Source organism: Oryzias melastigma, linkage group LG1 (assembly GCF_002922805.2).
Source record: "Oryzias melastigma strain HK-1 linkage group LG1, ASM292280v2, whole genome shotgun sequence".
Classification (NCBI taxonomy): domain Eukaryota; kingdom Metazoa; phylum Chordata; class Actinopteri; order Beloniformes; family Adrianichthyidae; genus Oryzias; species Oryzias melastigma.
Genome location: NC_050512.1, coordinates 15,841,594 through 15,854,569, shown reverse-complemented (window position 1 = coordinate 15,854,569; position 12,976 = coordinate 15,841,594). Strand labels below are relative to the sequence as shown.

At 35.0% G+C, this 12,976-nt stretch overlaps 1 protein-coding gene across 1 annotated transcript in view; it reads right to left on the bottom strand.

Annotated features, from left to right (window-relative positions):
• Positions 1-12,976, bottom strand: part of inpp4b (inositol polyphosphate-4-phosphatase type II B) — a 147,173-nt gene that overhangs the window by 64,512 nt on the left and 69,685 nt on the right. The window lies entirely within an intron of this gene.

Genomic DNA, 12,976 nt, shown 5'->3' with positions numbered 1-12,976 from the left:
GCAGTCTTGATGCGCACAAATGCACACACAGGTGAGCTTCCCTAACCTAATAAGCTTACATTCAGCCTGGAACAGTTTCTAACTCACAAAGCTGCTCAAATTAAAATGATGATGGCGTCTTTGAATGATGGAATCTGCTCACAGAATTAAGCTGATCGTGCAATAGGACGTTAACCCGACAAGAGGAAGGAACATTTCATCACACTTAGCAAATTGTAGTTTAATAACCTAGTCCATGTAACCCCAAAAGGGAAAAAAATTCAAACTAAATCCTTTAAATATGACAGTCTGACCAGTCAGTTTTCCAATCATGGAGCCATCATCAAGGAGCTGATGGAAAATCCATGCTATTGGCAGGAAAGACGGATGCTTTAAAATGAAGAATAATGTTCCCTCGACAGGGACAAGTGATTACATTAAAATACCCTTCCTTAGTGTGCTCAGTTTCATTCCAGCTGGAAAAATATTAGATGTTGTGTGCCAACGGTCACAGCGGTGGTGGTGGGGTGGAGTCTGGGTAGGGAGGGGGGCGACACACCAGAGCCTGGGGAAAATGTAAGGTTGGTGATGGAAGCAGAAAAAGGATGCTTTTAAAGCCAATCCATCATGATGAGCGACACAAGGAAGAAGGATTTAAACACTCTCAGGAGAAAAGAGGAAAGAGAAGTAATGTGAATGAGTACAGCAAAGGAGGATGGGGAGGGAGAAGAAAAAGGAATGGTGTCCCCGCAGTGGGACATCGGGGGCTTCGGTTAGTGCTTAATGTCTTACAGCAGTCTCCAAGCAGACAAAATAACATTGGCTGCTTTATAAATCTAATCACTGTCCCTTGCCAGACACCTGTCTGGGTGTTTACTCCTCTGCTCCTGTTCTTGTTTCCTCCCATTCCTCATCATGCCCAATTCATCCTTCTTTTTTTAAAAATGGTGGAAAGAAGTACTGATAGAGAAAGTCACCCTGACTTTGAAAAAGAAAAAAACTATGTAGTGACAGAAAACTAAGACATAATGGAGGGAATTGAGATTAACATGCACCACATTCACTGACAGCCCTCAAAAGACAAACCATAGCTCTTTATACTTCACCGTGTTACACTAATGAAAGTCTCTTTTCAAAGAGACCTAGAAGTCAGAATTTCTTTAACCCTATTAAGCCCACAGAAAAGCCATATTTTTAAATAGAGATATGTTTTAATCCTTTCATAAAATCTACACAAAGCATTTAGCCATATCATTATTTTTATGAGATATATATAGGTTCATTTATAATACTTTGGGTGAATGACAGCATGTTTGCTTACAAGTTACTTTTCTGATTGAATAAAAATAATAACTATTAATTATTTTATAATTGTTTTTTTATATATATATGTTTGATACTTGAATTATTTTAAGGATTTTTCTAATGAAAAACAATCTGCATTTATTTTATTGATGTTTCCTAAATTTTTTATCATTGATCTACATATCTCTTTTAAACTTTTTATGTTTTTAATTTTTTAAGTCTGCAATTGTTTTTTTAAGTTTACAATACTTTGTAATTTTATGTCATTATTTTTATTGGCTCTTCTACTTTTATCATAGTGTCTCTTTTTATTTATTTTATTTTTTACATTTTTTTATTATATATATGTACATTCTTTTATTGCTTTTAAGTATTTTATCTGTTGTGTCTTTGTGGCAAATGGACCTTGAGTCTGTAATAAAAGTGTCTAATATGCTGCGATAAAATCTGAAATAGTGTTATGTCTGCTTGCATAGTCATGTGATTTTTGAAACACAATGATTTTTTAATGACTTGTAGCTATGTTAGTAAGGTAAAAATATTTGATCAGAAGTTATCAACCGGAAAATTATAATTCTTTTCAATGAATTGGTATAGTCGGGCTGGGGTGGGATTTTTTAAGTTCCCTCACTCCCTTTCAAGCAATGATAAATCTATATCTATAGTTTGATGCCTATTTTCCTGTGCCTGACATAACTATGTAAACTTCTGTTGATTGTATTTCACATGCATTTTGCCTGATTGCATAAAATAAACCATTTCAAATAAATTTAACAAAAATGTAAGATTCAGATAAAAAATGTTAGCATGGAAATTCAGGGGAAAAAGCACCCCTTTATGTAATATTATAAGAGCACTGTTTCTAATTTGATCCATACATTTTAAACACTATATATCTCCATTATAAATAATTATTTTTCAATAAATTTTACATTATTTCAAAAGAGTAAGTAGCTATATAAAAACTGAATAACAAAAGAGGAGTTATTCTCACCATAAAGTTTTGAAAATTACCTAAACTTTTTTCCCTCCAAAAGTGTTTTTCTGATTTGGAGGCAGCCATTTTGAAATGAGCAGAAAACGCCCTTCTACTGCCCCTAATGGAAGGATGATGAACTACAGGGCAGAAAACATGAACCACTTTATACAATGGGTTGTTAAGGTAAGTTTGGATCATGGTAATGAGAAATGTGTGTTTCAAATATGATACAGATGGTAATGAAGAGTTAAAATAGAGAATGTATGTGTTCAAAGAACATAAACTTAACATTGTCTTAATTATGTGTTAATGTTTCTGGAAGAAAGAGGTTTTCTGTAACCGTGGTGAAGTGCAAACTCTGTAAAAAAGAAAAGAAATCTGCAGTAGCATCCTTCTCTATTAAAATAAACAGTTGGAACCTTAAAATAAACTTTAAACGATTTGATAGCTAGAGTTGAAAACGAGGCCCCCCTTTTGCACTTCCCTCCATATTCTCTTCTCTGCCATTGCTCCTTCCATCTGTTCAAGTTGGCACGCGGACAAATCTGCATAATGCTGAAAATCCAGTTTTTCCCCTTTTTTTTATCTAATTGGCCGAGGATTTCTTTTATGACAATACTTAATCAAATGACTTTGTTTGAGTGACAAAAATAAAATACTTTAAATGTCTGCAGATAAATTGGTTACGTTAAAAAAAATTACTTTTACAGGGAAGTGCTGAACATTAAACGGGTATTTCTTTTTCGTGTCTTGTTGTTTAAAAATACATTTAGTCATTTGGAACGGTGTTTCAAATACGCAGTTGTACTAAGGAGCTTTTGATTTATAAGGCAAATGTTTCATGCAGGAAATGTTAAGTAAATATCTGCTGAATGTCAGATGTTAGTTTTGTCTCCGCTTCCAACGCAGTAAAACTGCAGAGATAATTGCAGACAACAGTTAATAATATATTTTAATGCAGAGTATATTTCATAAGACTTACTCATGCTGAACATGACTGCAACAATAAAGAAGCAGAATTATGCAGTTGATTTACAGCAACATTAACAAAAAATAATCTGATAAATCTAAGGAAAAAGATATGCATTTTAAACACAACTCTGCAACACCATCATCATTTTTTAAGCATGGTCATTAAAACTAATATTTCAATTTTTTGGCTTACTACACAGTACTATGCTCATTTTCATCTGGGTTGTACATGTTTAAAAAGAAAATGTGTTTTGTGATTTTGGCTGTAAACATTTTTGATCCATATTCTAAATTCTGTTATTTTTTTCTATTACAAAATTGCAATAAAACTATTTTTCTTAAACACTACTATTCTTCCAGTTAGTGAAATACTCAAGACAAGGCTTAAAACATGGTTTCTAAAGCATTTTTTGCCTCTCTTTTTAAGTTGCTGAGCCAACTTAATAGACAAAGTTCTTTATAAAGTTCTTTACAATGTTCTTTGTAATTAGAAATTTGTTACTTTTTTCCAAAAGATATAAATCTAAATAGATTTTTTTTAACCAAAATTACTTTGAATTTCATATTTGAAAAATAAAATGAAGAAGGAGTTGGTCTGAAAAAATTGATATAAATTTTGGTTCACATGAAATGTTAGATATTATTCATTATTTAATGTTCCCTGCCTTGACACCTAAAAGAATGAGAGTAGAAAAAAAAAATATCCTGGGGCATCTAAGGCAGATTATGATGAAAATAAAAAGAAAAGTAGGAAGGGTGAAAAGGGTCTCTTTTAATACAAATTCAATATAAACTCATGCAATTATAAAAAATATCTTGTTTGGTGAAACTTGGAAAAAATACTGCTTTCTCTTGCACATTTCCATAAAACAACATCTCGAGCTGCACGCTCCCCACAGGACTAGAGTGGTCATACAGAGAGTCAGGATTCAAAACAGACACCAAGATCTGCAGCTTTGACATGTAGCAGCAGAAAAGTACAGATTCTGTATATGTTCCAAGAGCAATATGTACAGTCCTTTTGAATTTTTACTGAGAACAGATGTTAAGAGGAAGTGATCGTGCTGTTCCTGATTTTTTTTTTTTTTCCATGTAGAGTCTGACAAACCTGACTCTAACCCTTTGAGACTGTTCACATGATACTGTCATGTGACTCAGCAGTAATTTTACAACTGGGGAAGTGGATGTGTGAGTAAAGCGTAGAAGGCTGACAGTTGTAATTTCTCATTTTGACTTTATTGGATATTTTTTTTTCCCCAAAAAACTTCTAAAATTGGCTTTTAGTAAAGCATATAATGGAACACAAACACAAGAAAACCTGAGAATTATCGTCTAAATTTTCAAGATGAGGCTCTGATCTGCATTTGTTATATGCTCAAAGCTTTTACTTCAGCAAACATCACGTTTCAAGTTGTTTTTCATGCCATTATCATCAGCATGATCTTCACACAACTTAATCAATGTAAAAAGAAAAACAATCTGCTTTAAAATGTTTGTTTTAATCCAATATCTGTTGCTACATATCAGCTCATTATATACCCAATTTGAAAGCCTAATGCAGCCTATCCAGCTCCATCTGAAACCTTTCTCCTCTTCTCAAAGACTTATCCCAGCGTTCTCGCACGACAAGAGCTGTCTTCACGCTACATTTACCTTTATGTTAGCGTTTTAACACTGTGAGAAATCATCCGGGATAAGCAGATCACAGAAGAAGTAAGGTCGAAAATAAATATGTGCTATGTATGGCTTTTAATCAACTTGTCACACTATAACATATTGCAGTTGGAGATAAATTTATGAACAGCTTTTTAGAAAAATTGCATTCAAGGACTTTTAAAACAGCCTGTTTTGGGAAGGTCGGCTGTGAGAATACTGTCAGTCTCTCATTTAGGAGACGGATGACTTTGGACAGTAATCGGGGAAAGTAATATATATATATTTTTTTTCTTTTTGTAATTTTGAAGAAGCAAGTTTATACAGGGGGAGGGGCTTTAGTCACAATGTTTACCGAGTTTGGATGCAGGAATGCAGTTAAATTCTTGGACAAAACTCAACACTAACGAGGTTAAATAAAAATAAAAATAATAAAAACAATAAAAAATAAAAACTGTTGTCAGCTCTCTTCATGTTGCCTAAGAGGTTCCCACGGCGAATCAACAATCGCGAATCTGATTGCTGATTGTGTGACCTGACACAACCCTATATTGTACCCGGGCTAGGGACAGGTACAGGGAGGGAGACTCAGTCTTAAGTCTGGCTGTGGCTGTCTCTTTTGATTTTTTACTTTGATAAACAAAGCACAAATGTCTTTCATAGTTTGTTTGCAGCCACATTAGTCGTCTGTGTGATAAATTTGTTTTGCAAAATAAGATTCTTAACCTTCTAAAAAGTGTGGCCACCTCAAGATCTTAGAGTTGCTTGTTGCATCGTAGTTTTGTTTTTAATCTACTAGATTTTTTTCAATTTCTTTCTGCTTTTGATCTCATTCTTTATTAGATCTTAATGCTGATGGTTATGAGTGGCAGCATATTATGGGGCTTTTGCAATTAGGAAAATAGGAAAAGCATTTTTTTTTTTTAGCAAAGTCAGCGGTCAACTGAGGCTAGTTGTTTAGGCAGTTAAAACAAATAGGAAAATGATGACAGAAAACTGTAATAATCTTTATAATAAACACAAGAAACTTGCATAATGAGGGGAAGTGATTTGCTGCAATCACTTTTTTTTATAAAATTACTTAAAGCACAATTTTTGTGACACACTTATAGTTTACTGACAGCAATGTTATAATTTAAACTTAAACAGAATGTATGCTTTTATTTTGAAGTCAATAACTTCTGTTTAAATATAGGACGTGTTTTTTTTTATTATTATTATTATTTGATCTTCGCTTGTAAATTCAGAATAAATGAATAGACAGCAGAGCCATACAGTTGTTTAAACAGTAAGGATGGTATTCAAGCCATTCAAAGGAATAATACAGTTTCTTGTCATTAAATCTGAGTTCAGGATTAAAATGAACGAAATAAGAAAATTCAATGAAGGTGAATGTTTAATGAAGAAAACTTTACATTTATTGTTTTTTTTAATCCCTGTTGTGCTGTAATGAGTCGTTGCTTTTGTTTGTCCTCCTTCAGCACTTGGTAAGACTTTATCAAAGAAGAAGGGTTCTTAGAGAATACACTGGGCTTTTGTTCTCCATCATTTACACTCTAATTGTCTGCAGAAAAGATAATGAAGCATTTAATAACTGCTTCTGTCTGCAAATATGGGTTCAATTTGCGTCTTAGAAAACAATGTTAGAGGTTCTGTTGCACAAAAAGCTTCATTTTAGACCAAAGTTTAAACAAGCAGATAACATCTCCCTGATGAACTGTGTGCTTTCAGCATCGATTCAAAACACTCCTTATTAATCACGTACGACCTGGAGCCATTTCACACTTGTGCATTGACACGATGATGTCTTTAGATGTCAAAAATGCATCCATCCACTAACCTTCATCCGTTCGCCGGCGTAAAGTCAGTAGAAGAACTTAAGTGCCGATCAATGAGAATTAGATGAATGTGAGCAAAACGGCCTGTCTGACAGCTTTAAATGGAGTTACCACTCTGACCTGTGGACCCATCGATGTGGGCTGAACTATTTTCAAACAAACTTTAAAAAACTGCAATATAACTTAAAAAATACAAGCACCAGGGATTGCTTTTTAAAAATGTCATTTCTTACAGTTGTAAACTTTTAATCTATTTTGATGAGATCTTTTGGGGTTCTTGGACCTTTATTGCTTTGTTGTTTGTGTTCTTCATTTAGACTGTGTCAACGTCCTTTGTTTCTTTGGGAAACCCTTTTCTTGTGTGTTCTTCAGTTCTCTCCTCTCCTTGCTATAATAGCATACTTTAATTTCGTAAAGCAGTTTATCTAAGGGTTTTTATTTAATGCTTTTGTTTCTTTGGGCAGTCTCTGTTCAATCTGGGATGTTAAGTTTGAATGTATTCACTGTCATTCCTGCAGGGGCCTTCTGACTTGTTGTGAAGAGTTGTATAAAAAAAGAACATAAATGCTTCTTAAATTTTAATGGTTTCGTGCTTATAGACATCAAGAACAAGAAAAGTGGTGTTCCCCAGATGTCAACTTGGAGCAAAAACATGTTGATGAAAAACCCTGTGCAACAAATCCTGCTGTCATTTCTAATTACTCCAAAACAATTACAACAGATGTGTAATGTGTGCTTTAATTCTTCTGCCTTTAGTTTCTTATTTTTTACATACCGCAAGCTAGTTTATTTTATTTTGATAGTGCTGCTTTTGTTCACTAAAGTTTGCTTGTGGCTTGCTGCAGTTTCCCTGTGGATCTGTGGTCTGGGCATTGATGGAATCCCTTCAATACCTTGATTCTTTTCCTTTTAGACATTTTGTCGTACATTTGCTGCCTTCCATGCGATCATTGTCCAGCTACACGAACCTATTTCAGCCAAGGTGTAGCTGTTAGACAGGTGGACTCTGGAATCCTTCACATAAAGTGGCTCTCACAAAGGGATGTATTTCTCAATTTGGTCAAAGTTTGTAATGTAAGTCTTGTTATACGCTCTGGTGCACACTGCAAATGTAAGGCTTGTTCTTTTTAGAAGGTACAGGTCCACTCGAGCCATTCTTTCCAATGTGAACCCATTTTGGTTGGTGTAAAGTTGTTAATTAGACAACTTCCCATTTGAACTACAACAGGGGGGTCCAAACCTTTAGAGCCAGATTGAGTGAAAATGTGTCAGGGCAAACCATTCAAACGTTCAAGGTGGGGGCCTGTGGGCACCACATGCTTTTACTGAGGTCAGTTTATAACTTAAATAAAAGTTTGGTAAAAGTTTGAATGTGGGCTGCAAAGTCCAGACTTTGTATGCCTCACCTAGAACATTTGAGGTAAAAGTTTATGATCAAATACAAGAGATGTCCAAGTTTAGATCATGCAATTTATTTAACAGATATGTCTGTTGCTTGTTGACTTGGTAATACTTTTAATAAAATGTGGACCTGTGAGCTTCATTATACTGATTGGATGTATCATAAAACAACTGATAGGAAAAATCAGCAAAACTCCATATAGTATCCATCCATCCATCCATCCATCCATCCATTTGAACAGTAACAAACCAGTTTTTAAGCAGGAAGGAAGGTTTTAGCTTCGTAGCTTCTTCAGTCCAAAAGAAAGAAAAATATGGCAGCGTTGCAAAACTATCTGTTCAAGAGCCCAAAACACAAAATATGAGGTTGGGTGAATGCAGACCAGGAAGCATGAATTTGGATTAAAAAGCTTTGCTAGCTGGAATCATGTGATTTTGTTTAAAGATGATAAGAAAGACAGAAAGCTTAAGTTTCTCACAACTGTCATGCAGCACAAAACAACCATATGAGCTGCCCTAATTGCTAAAAAGCATGACCTTGATGTTGCACGCTTGATCCTTTCTTTTCAGACCTACTGTTACATTTAAGACATGTTTATTTTAGTTTTCCATTTTAGTCAATAGTGCTTTAGCTGAAAGCAGTTCTAGCTCCTTAAAGGATAGGGAAAGTGGTGGCAGCTCAGATTAAAGGGCTTGACTTTTATTCCAGATGATTATACATATCAAAAGAAAGAGTTTGGGAGATCACTTTGAGTGAAAAAAATCTTTTTCAAATAGATAAATATAAATAAAGCTGATATCAAAGGTTATGAACCTTTTTCACCTCAGGGACTTTTTTTTTCCAACGTATGTTTGGCAAGGGTCCATTTGTTGGCATCTCACCTTTAAGTTTGCGTTCAACACTGAACTAAACTACACTTGCAGGTCAGAGAGCTAAAACTGTATTAAATAACAGCAAGATGCATCACCTAAAGACGCACATTTCTTCAGAGTTTGTAAATCTTGTAAATCTGCACAACATGATTTCGAACAAGCCAACTGCTTTTGGAGCAGACTGTGCTTCTGTCCATCCATCCATTCATCCATCCATCCATCAAAAGCCACTTGCTCCTGTGGAGGGTCACAGGGATGCTGGATTCTACCCAGCTACTGTCAGGCAAAGGCACTGTGCCGCTACAATAACACATTTAGAGATTCCATCCATCCATTCTTCAAACCCACTTAATCCCTTACGGGGATGCTGGACCCTATCCCAGCCTGTTGGGCGAAGGCATGGTGCCGAAGGGACAATTTAGTCACCAATTAACCTATGATGCATGTTTTTGGACTCTGGGTTGAAGCTGGAGTGCCTGGAGAAAACCCATGCATGCACGGGGAGAACGTACAAAATCCAGAAAGAAATGCCCAGCTGGGAATTGAACAAGGGCCCCCTCACTGTAAGTCAAGAGTGCTAACCACTACACCACAGTTAAAAACTCATAACAAGACAAGAAACAATGGAAATCATGTTAAAAAAATTGAAGAGGAAGAGATGGAATAGCTCTGATAAAATATAGTGGTCCCTCATTATTGTGGAGACTAAAATAATCCATGATATGTAAAATCTGAAAAGTAGATTATAGATATTTAAAGGCTGTAAAATTCCTCACTATACACTTTATACACTTTTCTCAGTCAAACATAAATATATTATCATTTTTCTCACTTGTTTAAACTCTAGAAGTTCAAACTTTGTTAGAAAAAATAATTGGAGTTAATTTGAAAAAAACAAATATCTGATCGTGATCGAAGGTTTGTCTAGATTTGAAGAGCTCCTCCCATCGTACAGGAGACACAGCACAGGGGAGATTGGCTGACAACATTTACACAGAACACAACGTACTGTTAAAAGAAAATATACAAAATTTCACTGAAAATACCGCAAAAGATTAACCGCGATATCGTGAGGCTAGATTGTACTAAACAATTAAAAATCTTCATCAAACTTCAATTACATTTGAACAGGTGTTTTTTAAACTCTGTACACAGATAAAATAAAATATGTGCCTCAAAACATGGAATTTGGTTTGTTTACAAGTAAACCCTGTTGTGGATTCGTACAGTATGAGTACAGGACGACTATTCAGTAGACCAATGAGAAAAAAATAGTATTTAAAGTAAGAAAAATACAAAACCTAAAGTTGGAATTAAAAAACTACTTAAGGAAACGTTGGGGAACACATCATAATTGAGGAACAGGGACAAAGGATGATGGGCTATATTTCTTTTTGCAGTTGTGGGCGACCCCCCTCACCCTAAACACCTGTTGATCGGTTATAGATGAGTGACAGTGGTTTAGTCCACTCTCAAAAGAGCAATGTGAAAGTAAAAAAAGACTTTTTTTAACTACCTACTCAGGGCTAATCAGGTTTTGATCCCTCTAAGCACATACTAATGGAAACAATGGATTCTCAGCCAAACCAAGAAAACCTAATGATAATCAAAGCAGCTAAATAGACATTGTCTGGTTTAAATAGCTCATCAAAGTCCAACATATAAAAGGGATTAAAGCCAAAATGAAAATAAAGTACAGCCAGTTTAATTATTTTTTTCTATTTCTGCAGAAGAGCAGCAAACTCAGATATTCTTAAATATGTGATTAGTTAATCTACGAACGTCTTAAATTTGGGCACTTTTTTTATCATCAACCACGGATGAATAAAAAGCTTTTCACTCTGCTGTATATTACGCAAGCACGGCGTGACCAGTAAATTTGGAGAATTTTAAATTAAATCTCATCACAGTGAATTTGAGTCTGACAACACGGCGGATTTATGTCAGCTTATATATTTTAACGTCCTGATTCATCCACCCTCTTTACAGGCTGCTTTTCAGTGCTTGTTTTATGTGTGCAGCGAAGCATGTAATGTGATATATACAAAAAGAGAAGTCTGTGGATTCTAATTAGTCATAATCATGTATTTAGCTTCCAACATGAAAAATGTACCCACTTTCATCAATTCAGGGTCACAAAAGTTTGTTGAAGCTGTAATTGGGCCAATTCCACAAATAGCTCTTTTTTGGGGACTCAGTGGTAACTACAAATAAAGGAGCAGGGAGAAACCTGAGGTGACAAAGTTCAGCCCAGCAGATCTTGTTATGATGTTTATCATATTGAGTTTGTCTCTTTCATCTTCCATCAGGTTTTACCATTACCAGGCAACAAGAGCATCAGACACTGGTAATGGAAAATATATATAGCTCACATGATGGCACTGTTTTCTGGAAGCAAGGCTCCAGCACATATTACACAGAAAGAAAAGGAGAGCTAAAAAAAAATTACTTCACTACGTTCACATAGTTTTCTGGAGATTGCTTTTTTTTTGAAGAATTTTCTTCAGAAAAAAGGAGTTGAAAATGCTTTTTTTCCCCCTCCAGTTTAAATAGAAGTTGACTTACTATTTAAATTTTTAACTGCAGTCAGGGTGTAGAAAACAAGAAATAGCCACTACTTCAGCATGCCCTCAAGTAATTTAGTTAATTAAGGTGCAAAACAAACAGGGCAATAAACCCTGCAAGATATAACATATTGGACTATTTAGAGGCAATTATGGCCAACGTGTGGACACTGAAGTGTTACATTGAGGGTTGAATTAACCAGGAAAGCACAAAAGTCATATTATGAATTCCCCTGAGAACATCCTTGGAGATAAGGCAAAAGGAGAGCATGCACATTATCTTTTTTTTGGTGCCCCGAGCAGTATAGATAATGATAATGTAATCTTAAGGCAAACATCTAGAAATACAAACAAAAACCTGTGTAGCAACAGCTATCTATCCTCCTCTCTCCTTTCCTCTGGGACAAACCTTTAATTCAACAAACCTCTTAACATCAGGTTTTCTTTTTTTCAGGATATTATATGCAATATGACAAGAAGGTGATTAATGGCTGACCTGATGTTATTTAGCATTGCGCCAAAATGAAAGGCACCTCTAATGCCCTATCTTCTGCTTCCAAGGAGACACACTTTTCCATAATCCTTTTCACTTATTTTTAGTCCAGTCTGACCATCTTTATATGATTTTTCCCAAGTATTCCTTTTTTTTTTTAACTACATTGGTTCAGTCCCTTTAGTCTGTTGACTTTTTCTTCTTGAATCACTCATAGGTCAGCGTTGAAAGGTAGAAAAAGCAAAACACAGCACAACAAGCACCTCCTGTAAAAACGGTCAGGCTAAAGGAGAGGACTGTAAATTGGTGCCAGGAGAAATCTTTGAGAGGATGTCTGTGGATCTTTTGCTCAGTGCTGCTGATTCCTTCAACTAAAATATAAGAAATGTGTTGCAACAAAGACTTTTGGCACAGAACAACTCTCAGAAGAACTGTGTAATTCTCTAATGAACAAAAAACCCACATTATTAGCTCTAAACTAGTACATTCACAGGAACATTTTATGTTTAGCTACTGCATTTTTCAGAAGGATAATTACTTTATTCACAGTTAGGTTGTTTTGTTTAAATTAAATTTTTCCTGTGGTTCGATATGGCAAGAGTCTTGTGGTGTGTATTAACTGGTTATACTGACATAAGAAACTTTTGTTCAAAATTGTATTCCTCTGGGTATTTTTCACATTTTCTATTTCTTCTCAGGTTGATTTATTATGAATGAATAATGCTTTTATTCATTTACACTGTATCCATGTATGAAACGTGCGCAATTTTTTTCCAAGGACGCACATCAATAATCCGGTTCTTTATCTGTGTTGGCAAATATTTGAATAGATTTCCATATTGGACTGTGGAAATAACTTAATTGGCTAAAACATTTTAAAGTAAAAAGTTAGATTAGTTCAAATCTCAGAAACACAAAA